We start from the raw sequence: 11286 nt of genomic DNA, 5'->3' as shown, positions 1-11286 counted from the left end.
TTCAACAAGACAGTGCTAAACTGCATCTATTACAACAGCATGGCTTTGTAGTAGAGTCTGGGCGCTGAACTGTCCTGCCCGTAGTCCAGACTTTTCACCAGTTCAAAGCATTTGGCACATCATGAAACAAAAATATGACAAAGAAGACCCCAGACTCAGTTTCCAGATGTGTACAATCAGTTAAAAGTAGAGAGGATGCTGCACTTTTGTTGGACTAACATGGGCCCATCCCAACTTTTCTGAGCTGTGTTGCTGCTATCAAATTCAAAATTGCCTTACTTTTTCCCAAAAGGGTACATTTACTCATTTGAAAAATGTTATACTTCTTCTATGTTTCTATTATGTATAAAATATGAGCAAATCATCGCATTCTGTATTTATTTACACTTTACACAGTGTTCTAACGTTTTTGGAATTTGAGTCGTGGATGTGTGGATGGTTGTTATTGCAAAGTAGCCATACTGTACATTACTAGTGAGACTGGGGTCAGGTTTTCAAACAAAACCTCCTAACAGGGCCCCAGTTTGGAAAAGGTGAACACATTATGTTATGAAAAAAAGGGGGGCAAAAAACTAAAATTCCTCAGATAAAAGTGGAAGAAAATGACATCTTATGAATGTGATCATTGTTTCCTTTCCTTTGGTGTTTCACATCATAAAGCTCCAGGAATGCAGCTGCATCAGCGTTTGAGCTTTGACTAAATCCATTCAGACTCTTTGTTGTGCAGTCATTCAGATCACACAGGCATACACAGACACACACACATTACACAACACCACACCTTAGTTATCAGTCATCTAGCATGGGTCCGATAACCATGATCAACACACAACACAGAGGCAGGCAAGCTACATCTCCTTTCACTGCCAGTGTCTGTGATGAACTCTTTCTCTCTCTTTCTTTCGCTGCCCTCTACTTTCCCTGTTTATTTCCCACAATCCACAGAGAACGCTATCAGTCGCAGCTGATCTACAAGCTATCAGATGCCCTCACAGTACAATTTCACACCCTTGCTGGAAGATATGGAGACATTGTCCAATATCGTTACGCATCTACCGCTGTGAAATTTGTAGTTGGTAGGTAGTTAACATTTCTTCAGCCTCGTGAAAGGAAGGTGGACGTCACTATCAAAAAAGGGGTGCTCAAAGGAATAATTCAGCGGTGTTTATGGAAAGAGCCCGGAGTGTATTGGAGACGCGGTGTCTCCTTTGAATTTGATGAGGAGTTTAGATCAGACCTGAAGCTATGGTATGGCTAAGGAGCGCTGTTAGTCTGATCAAACAGCTGCCAATATGAAAAGGACTACCGTATCCTCTCGGCACCTGGGGCTGTGTGAAATGAATGCAGCTTCTATGGTTTCCTCTCTCACAGGCACCTCTTGGGTTGGAAACATTTTTTCATAATTGCATTTAATTCTATGTTAGGTGTCCCCACAGTGCCACTATTAAGGTTGAGGCTAAGCTGGAGAAGCTTTTCACCCTTTGTCATCAAGGCTTCGGCTCGTTTAGAGGTAGTATCATTGATCCGACTTTAAGAACACAAGAAAACACACAGCACATTAAGATGTATCCCTGTTATTGTCGATATTTGAAATATGCCCATAAATACAGCATTTTAATTGATTATGTGTGCAATATTGTGAAATCCCTCTGTTTTGGGATAATTTAGCCAGCTGATGAATCAGCACTTAACGAGAGAGGGAATTTCCCATTTGAAAACCTTAGTTTCATTAGTCTTTCATTTATTTATTTTTTCTTTGTTCTGGAGCTTAAGGTGTGAAAGCTCATTAAAGCTGTGACAGTGCACGTCTTCTCTGTCTCGTGAACGGCTTTTGCAAGCTGATCTTTTGAAGTGCGAATGTTTTAGTTAGAGCTGAGTGCACCAGAAAAGGCTGCTTAAAGTGTCTCCAATATCATTTGTTTGGCATCTTCTTGGTCAATGAAAAAAATCAATCAGAGCAGGAAGACATGTTTGAAAACCTCGTGAATGTTCTTTAGACACACTCATGCCTCCACTTGCTTGCATGTGTGCATGTGCACCCATACACAAACACACAACAGAAACGGCATGATTTCTTTTGACATTTAAATTAAAGAGGAGGTTCATTAGAGCCTGATAAGAGTCAGCTATAGATTTTCATCAATGCAAACTAACTATAAGGTAATTTATGACATAAATATGATAGCAATTGCTAAGCAAAATCTAAATCATTGTAACAATATGTTCTACATTTTTACATATGTGGAAAGAGTACTTGTTACACATTTAACTCGGTATACCCTTTTCTTGTCACATTTCATGCATAGCTAAAATAGAAATTAAATTTTAAGATAGATCTTGGACAGTGTGCCGTAACAGCTGAACAGATAAAGGAACCCCCATTAGTCTTCCTTCTGCACTCCAAAAAACATGTTTGGTGCAGGATGAGCCCCAAGGCGTGTGAGTGTAAATGTGCATTCCTTTCTGCCTGATTTAAAAGAGAAGTCTCCTCTTTTTTATGCACTTTAGTTGATCAGAGATGAGCAAGAGGCATTCCTTAATCATCACTATAACTATAAAAAAGGTAGACATCATGTGACTACTCTGGAAATTTCTATAGCTTCCAAGAGAGTTTCTATTGAGCAGTAATAAGAGTACTAGGAGATTGAAAGTGACAGCTGGTTTCATAGATCGCAGAGAGGGAAAAGCTGATTTCCGTTTGCAGCAAATGCGTCTATTTGCATGACACGTTTGCATATAACAGCGCAATGTGCTGTAATACAAAGGATCCTGGCACCGAATGTACATATTTCAAGCTCTGTGATCCGAACGTTCTGGTGCAGGCAAGTTGCAAGCAACAAAAACACAAAGGAACGACACACACAAGCAGAGACTCATGTAGAAACGCAGGTATGCACACAGAGGGCAGCTCTGAGCCAACAATTCACTGGAAATGAAGCCCTCCACTGTAGCCAGAGTCTATAGATGCATATCTACTCAGAGTCAAACAGCTGATTGTACTCAGACTCAAATGGACATGTTATTGGGTTGTGCAAATGCACACTGTTTTATTAAAAACATACTCATGTTAAATTATTTGGCATGATTAAGTTGCATTATTGAATTTTATAATGAGTAGGTGCACTGCATTAAAGGTTGTTGACAAAGCTCAGTATTAGTGCTGGTCAGAGAGGCTGCAAAGTACTTGGCAATCACTTCACATCTTCAAGTGATGAAATGTACTGGAGTGTTTGTCCAGTTGCATTGGGTAACAGTAGATACTAGAATAAGATAGCCGGTACTATCACGTTTCAGATGTGCAGTTATGGACCTTCAGTTTTGATCAAACCAGGGTCACCTTAGGAAGAACAATGACTGCAGCAGAAGCAGCAGCAGTTTAGACCTGGAGAAGCTGACTTACTGTTTAGGACCCCCTGCAGGATACCAGAGTAACTGCCTCTGCAGGTTATAAGGTTACATCTAGAACTTCTCTCTTTTTATGTAGCTGATATATGTGCATTAGATGAGATTAGATAAAATGATATTAGAAGAAACAAATGGTCTGGGACATGCTGCAACTTTCTGCATCACTTGTAGATTTTAGTGTTTTCTATTCATAGATAAAACACAGTAATTTGTAAGTTTTTTTTCTTGTAAACAAGTTGTTTACACTTGTTTACAAGTGTGTCTGGTCAGCCCCTCCGGCCAACCTACACAGCCAGTGGTTAATTAGGAGGCTACTCACTAAACTAAAATTACATTATGTAAATACTACAGGACTTTTTTGGGAACCCTTTTTTCGTTGCAGTTGTACTTCTGTAGTGGTTAACATATTCACTTGACAAGGGAAAGGTTGCTGGTTTGATTCCAAATGGAAACAAATCTCCTTCAGGGTTGTGTCAGGATGGGTGTCCAGTATCTGCGACTTTAAAGGTCCTGAGTTTGACTCCGCCATCTGTCTGGGGCCTTTTTTGTGTGGAGTTTCCGTGTTATCCCCCTGTTTGCATGGGTTCTCTGCAGCTACCATGCAGTTAGTGGGGCTAGGTTAATTGGTGATTCAAAACTGCCCGTAGGTGTGAATATGAGAGCATATGGTTGTCTGTCTCTCTGTGTGAGCCCTCCATCAGGCTGGAAACCTGTCCAGGGTGTACCCCACTGTGGCATGTTAGCTGGGATAGGATCCAGCCACGACCCTGATGAGGATAAGCGGAAGAGAATGAATGCATGGATGGATCGATAGATGGAGCAACCACCTTATATCAATATAAATATAAATATATCAATGTAGATATAGAAATAGAAAAAAGACGAACCATTCAAGATTATTTAAATGAGTTGGTGGTTGCATAAAACAAATTAATTATATGTGCAACTTCTGCATGGAAGCCAAGCCTGCATAACCAAATAGTAAGAATCAGTGACTTAAAAACTTTAACTGTTTTGGTTACAGAAATTTGCCACATAGGAAAAAAAGTATACTGAAGGTCATTACTTACATTGGGCTGGCCTATGTCACTAATAGCGGCAACACAGTGTAAGTAATGATTCAAACTTGACTTCAGCTATAAAACTTACGGTTGCAGTGGTTCCACCACTGCTATTATGACTGATGCAATAATGACCAAATAGCTCCCTCTGTACAGAATTAGTCGTTGGCTCAGTACGCGTAAAAGGTTTTCTGAGCCCGTGACTGAGTTTTACCTCATTTCCGTGAGATGTTTTGCATCTGAAAAGAAAAAAAAAAGAGCAAAGGAAAAAGACTGATGACGCCGTCTTATTTACTTTGGCTAGGTGCTTATCTACCTTGATGAGATTTGTTTGTTGAAATGCACAGATCTGGGTGGCCCCAAAAAGTTCCAGAGAATCCAAATTTAAATGTGCAACTGTGACTATCTGCTGCCTGTCAGTTGTAGTGAAGCTTTGCAGTTTCAAGACCAGAAAATATTTTGTTTAGGAATTTATGATACTGTAATCCTCTCTTTTCATTTCATTCATGATGGGAAAAAGATTATTCCACCCCAAACAAATATATCACTCCTTACACAGGAAGTTCTGTTTTTCCTGAATGACATAATGTATCTCTATCATCATTGAAAGCTGACGGTTGAGCTGTGTGCCCACCTGATATAATATAAAAATGTAAATGATCCTTATGTTCCCTTTTCTGCTTTTTTCTGCAAACATTTAGCTACAAGTTCTTTTGCCTCTTTTGCAAAGAAGTTATTCAGCCACTTTCAAGCTTCCTCTTTCCATGAGTATTTTTACCTGCAGGGCTATGTTTTCTGTGTTTTTGTTCTCATCTGCCTCATTGACTCTAATATGGGCTTCCTGAATGGGTTATCTTCAGACTTGTTCCCACAAGAGCTGATGACTCAAAATGAACTGAAAAATGCATGATGAGAATTCAAATCTTTTTGGTTTGAAGGAACTGGATTTGGTGCATTTTACACTAAAGTCATATTAAAAATGTCCAAGTCAGCAAATGAAGTTAACATGGAATACGCATGTGTAAGCCAAGGCAACTGTGTTTCTTTCTTCTCTACTTCTATGCACATTTGAAGCCTAGAGCTCCTGAGGCAAGTGTCCACACCAGTCTACTCCCAGTTGTGTTCTTTCCCCACCCAACATGTTTCTGAAAGTAATTGAATTAATATGCAAATTACACAGACTTCAAAGCAGAAATGGCAACATCAGCACGTCAGTGACATGAAGGCAACACTTTCAATGTTTCCAAAATTTAAAAAATGGATTCTTCTTTAGGGGTAATGCTGGTTTCTTAATCATCCTACCGCTTCTGTGCTGACTCACATATTTTGATCAGCTACAGGACTGATTGCCGGGAAATCCAAAACAATAGCTGGTCACGAGAGAATGAGTACTAATGAGTTTGCTGACACCCTATTTTCTCTCTTACCACGATGAAAACAATTAGTTTGTGAATCTGTCAAGAACTTTAATTAATACCTATCAAATAAAATTAAAGATGTTGGTTAAAATTTGCACTGCTGAATGCTGCAGATACTGAACAATATATCCTTTTAAGTCCATATGGGAGTCAGTTGTTTTTACAATTGGATTCACCTTAAAAAGGTAATTATTTTAAGACAGCCACCATGCACTGAATTTATTTAAACTATATCTAATGAATATTAATAAACCTTTGTTTATCCAAATAAAATTCTGACATAATTTCCACTAAATTCTGATTTTACTGCTGGAGGGAAAATTGCATACTTCTTAAAAAGTCTGTGTTAGGATGTTGTTAAGGTGGTGATAGACTAAATCAAATGTCTTTTTGGCTTAAAAAAAAGACCAATTACAGTTCCTATTCTTGCTCTTTTCTTACTTTTGCTTTCACTTCCTGGTTAGGTTTGGGCATTAAAAACTACTGGAATAGATTTAGACTGTGGTGGGGGTAAGAATGCCCCTTTACATTCAAAAGAGGAAATGTTGAAAGTGACAGTCAAGTGTCACTAATGCCATACCCTTGTGTATATATGAGCCAGACTGAGCCCATCGGGTGAAGTAAAACAGATTGTCAATAAAAAACAAATATTCTCTTCCTATGCAAAGCCCAGGTAAATGAGGAAGGCTGCATCAGAAATGGCATCTGAGGCAAAACCATCATTAAATTAAACATGGAGATCATAAAGAGAGATATTTATGTACTTGATCTGTCAGGGATTGGGTGGAAACTGTGCTGCTGTTGGCTGAAGACAAAGTTAGGAGTGTAGAGGTGAATGTAATAACTCTAAATGTAAGTAGTATGATTTGTAAAGGGAAAAGCTTGGCTGATTTGATAAGTGCAGAGAAAGGATGTTGAAGATAAAGCTGCCAGGCTCAAGGAAAAGAAAAAGACCTCTGACAAGGTTCATTAATGTAGTGAAGGAAGATGTGCAGAAGAGTGATGTGACAGGATCATTTTCATAAGAGTGGATGAAAATGATCCACTGTGGTGACCCCTAAAGTGGGGAGCCAAAAGAAGAAGAAGATCCTAATGAGTACTTTTAGGTCGTGACAAGAACCTCCCTTCATTAGTTCTTTTCTTTGCTCTGAGAACCGTGAACAAGTGACAGAATTTCACCCAAACCCTTACCCAGCTTTGGACAAGCAGAAGCTAAAAAATGGATTAGCACTTGTGAAGATTGATTCAGAAACAACAGTATCTAAGAATTAAAGACAATATATCACATTGCATTATATAATTGTCTCTCTATAGATATTATTTAACTGTCTATTTGATCATCTCAACATTATAAAAGAAAGCAAAATTAAGCCAAAAAAATGGAGACCAGCATGTAATACAATATTCTGATGTGCGGGCCTCACAGGTGGGGTTAGTTTTACAGATGGTTCACAAAAGCTGTCTTGTTCTTTAAACACAGGCGCCGTCAGTTCATTTCAATATCAAGTGCAAAAAATAAGACATCCTTTTTTGTTCAGTTCACTTTAATTCAGTCACAACAACAGCTGCCTCAAGGCGTTTTATTTTGTGAGGTAAAGACTCTACAATAATGCAAAGAAAACAGAGACAACCCCAACAATCATATGAACCCCCTTTGAGTAAGCACTTTGGTTACAATTGGAGTGAAAAACTCCAGCAGAACCAGTCTCAGGACCGATTGGGGTGATGGGGGGAAGACAGGACAAAGACACACTGTGGAAGAAAGCCTGAGATTAATAATAACTAATGATTCAATAGAGTGGCAGCCCACATTGTGAGTAAACAGGGTGAGTTTAATGTTCAGTGTTAAATGTCAGAGCAATTAGGAGTAAATTTAATCTTGCAAACATTAGTAAATCAGTTTGTGTGCTTGATATAAGTATTCCCTCCTTATAATTTATGCCTTGAAGGAGAACATGCTAGAAATATGTATGCAACAAGGTCAGTCCCAAAAACCTGCAAGCTCCACTTACACATACTCTTGTTACTGTGCTCTCTATGTGAATACCAACATTTTTTTAACACTAAAACCCAGTTTGCACTGGTGCAATAAGTTGCTAAATCAGGCCTTGGGAGTCTGACATTAGAATTTAGCTCAAAGCACTGCTGCGCCTACTAGCTGCAGAGTCCCAGGGCTGCTAGCGCACCTCAGCAGATTCTCTGGAATAACTGTCATGTTCTTGAATGCCTGCACTAATTACCCCACATTTATCTATTTGTGGTCAAAATCACTGGAGGCGTGGCTTCAAACCTGACATCTCCTCAGCTGGTGCAAGGCATTCATCTCAAACTGCTTGGCTCTCATAGCCAACCAACTATGGAATGCATATTGTCCTAAGTGGATTTGAGCAAGGATAATAAATTTTCTTTTGGTGAGCAATAGGAGAGTTGTATAATGATGAAAAGTTGAGGCTTGCCTTGGAAGAAACAATGTCACCCAAGTAATGAGCTGGCTTCAAGTGTTTGTTATTTCAAAAGGCATTTTTCCTCTTCAAGGTGCAATCGTCATACAGTTGTGGACTCTGCTGTGGCATGTTGCAGTGAAAAGAAAATGTGAAGAGGGATTTGTTTTTAGCATTCCCTAAAATAATGTCAGTCAGTGAAGACAACCAGGAGCCAAAAATAGTATAACTGTATCTGATGCCATTAAAGATTGATTGCAAATTAGAAAAATATCACCTTACCTGGTTTAAACTGATGGTTCCCGGTTATTGTGGATCCACGATCATGAATAAGAATACATTTAGCACGGCAATGCAAAACAGCACTGCGCTTTGGACAAAGCATAGGACTTTTCATTTTGACTCTGCAAAGACATCAAAGCAGTATAATTTGTTGTAATGCTCTTTTAAAACTCTTAATCTGTTTGACGCTCTTGCCTGCACTGTTTATTCATGTCCTTAATCTACATTAGGATTAAATTTGATGCATCAAGATGTTCCAGCACACAAGAACAGGCAGGAATCGGTTAACGTGAGGTGCCGTTTTGACTTGCACATCAAACACAGGTATGTAAAAAAAAAAAAAAAAAAGCAAAGGAAAGGAAAGCATTTCTGTATAACGCTGCTGTTTTTGTGAGTGAGACACAGCTGAACAGTGATAAATATACAAAAGCGTTTATCACGTCTTAATTGGAACCTGTGAGTATAAGTAGCTGCCAAATCCTAGTGTGCCGGTCTTCCCATAAAACTCAACACATGTCGACATACCTAAGCCACTGAGGCTATTTAAAGCACATTGCTGTATAGTTCACTGTGGCCACTTGATTAGTTGATTATAGCGCGAGACACACGTCATATGTGTTTGTATAATCTGACAAGTGTAAAACAACACTAGTTCTTCTTACCATTAGACAGTCTGTTTACCTAAGGCTGAAAGTTATCAGGTGGTGGTGTTGACTGGGTATTTTCTTCTCCTACCAGTAGTAGGAATCAGGAGTTTGATGTTTAATCGCTGTGTTCCTGGGTGTTAATGTAGGAGGATTGACCTTACATCAAGGCAGCCCATTTAGTGGTGTTCTCCTACACATGAAACACGGTTTCCATGTGCAAATAGTTATGCAGGTTGGCACAGAACTCTGACAGAATGTGCTCATCTTTTTTTTTCGTATTTTTTGTTGAATGCATAAATTCAGGAAGCCCAAACATTGGCCGACAGCGCTCGCTAACCAGGACTACTCTCAGAAAACACGTGTCAAATGTAAATATGTGCACTCAGTCAATGCCACTCATCCATGATGGGATGATAGTGCTGTCAGTGTGGCCCTCTTAAATGGAATTACTGTCATAGTTGGCAGGATGACTCTCATCAGGTGATAAAAGAGGTGTTGATACAGAAGCATCTGGCAGGCTTCAGAGCTCCAGACAGTTTCTACTCTCACCCAAATCTATCAAACTGCAGACAACATCTGCTCGGGCTGAAGATTAGCCTAGTTAGCAGATATTGTGAGTTTCAAAGCTTGTTTCTTGTGCAGAGCAAAAATATTGATTCTGTTGATACAACTTAGATTAATCATAAACTCACCCAGGATGGGGGGGGGGGGGGGGGGGGGGTTACACTCAACTAAGCCATCTTCAGCTCCTCCTCCGCAGGGTTTTTCCTGCATTTGTTACCCAAGGCTTGTTTTGGAAATGTTTTGATTGATCACCAGGATTTAGGCAGGAATCTCACACAATTTAACACAAATCGCTGTAGTCTTGGAGAATAAACCGGGGATGCTCGATGCCAGTGGCGTTTGGAGTTCTACACAGTCTTAAACAGACTGTAACAGTGTCACTGCTCCATGGTGATGACATATAGATTTGATAGATGTTGATTTACAAAGTTTATTGTCTGTCGTGTATTTTATATCAAAGAAATGCTGGCAGACACGTTTAAATCTAGGTCAGGTTAAAGCCTCGTGAGACCTGTACAGTGCTTTAGACTTCTTTTTCAGATTCATTTAACTGGAAGGACTTTGATTGAAAGGACTGTGGAGCTGATGTTAAAGAGACAGAAATCAGGGGGAGTGATGTGAAGGAAACACGTGTGCTGAAAGTGTGCTGAAACCCAGGCGTCTGCAGTAGGTCATATGCTCAACCCAGTGAGCTATACTGGCATCCATGCTGACGATTTTGGTTCACATACAGACAGACCGCACGAGACTCCATCCATAGATCACCACGGGTCACTGAGGGGTTGGGTGAGTAGAGAACACCTACAGGAGATGATGATGATGATGATGGTGCTCTGTAACACCAAATCAAAACATATCAAAACATCAAATAAGGAAGTGTGCTGTGGAAGAATCGAACATGGCGGAGCATTGAGATACTTTATGTTCTGTTTTCTTTTCATTTGCCACCTGCCTCTATATGCTCGTACTAACCGTCAGTGCTTCTTCTGTACATCAGCATTTCTCCAGCGTTTCTCCAGCGTTTCACACACACACACACACACACGCACGCACGCACGCACGCACGCACGCACACACACACAAAAGCACGCAAAGACACCTCTTCTGTCTCTCAAATGTGGCCAAAACCCCTGAGGGACCAAAGCCATTTTTCATCTAATTACAGAAAACCTGCATGACTGGCTTTGAGGCAGCTTGTGAAAAGAGGGACGTAGTCTTTTCTTACACTGCACATACATCTAACCTGCAATCTTTAGCGAAGGTTTATTTCACTTTCAGTCACCGGTTCATGTTTGTTGCCACTTCTTTTGGTGGTTGAAATACGTTGACCTCAAATATCACTCACCTTCCCAAACGCTTCTCCTGTATAGAGCCTTAAAGCTAAACAGTTGATCCAGGAATTAACTAATAATCCAGCAAGCAGTTTAACCTAAGCACTTTGTTTTCTATATCTAAAACACCTTGTCTA

The sequence above is a fragment of the Maylandia zebra genome, linkage group LG20, assembly GCF_041146795.1.
Source record: "Maylandia zebra isolate NMK-2024a linkage group LG20, Mzebra_GT3a, whole genome shotgun sequence".
Classification (NCBI taxonomy): Eukaryota; Metazoa; Chordata; class Actinopteri; order Cichliformes; family Cichlidae; genus Maylandia; species Maylandia zebra.
Note: the sequence above shows the minus strand (reverse complement) of the source record.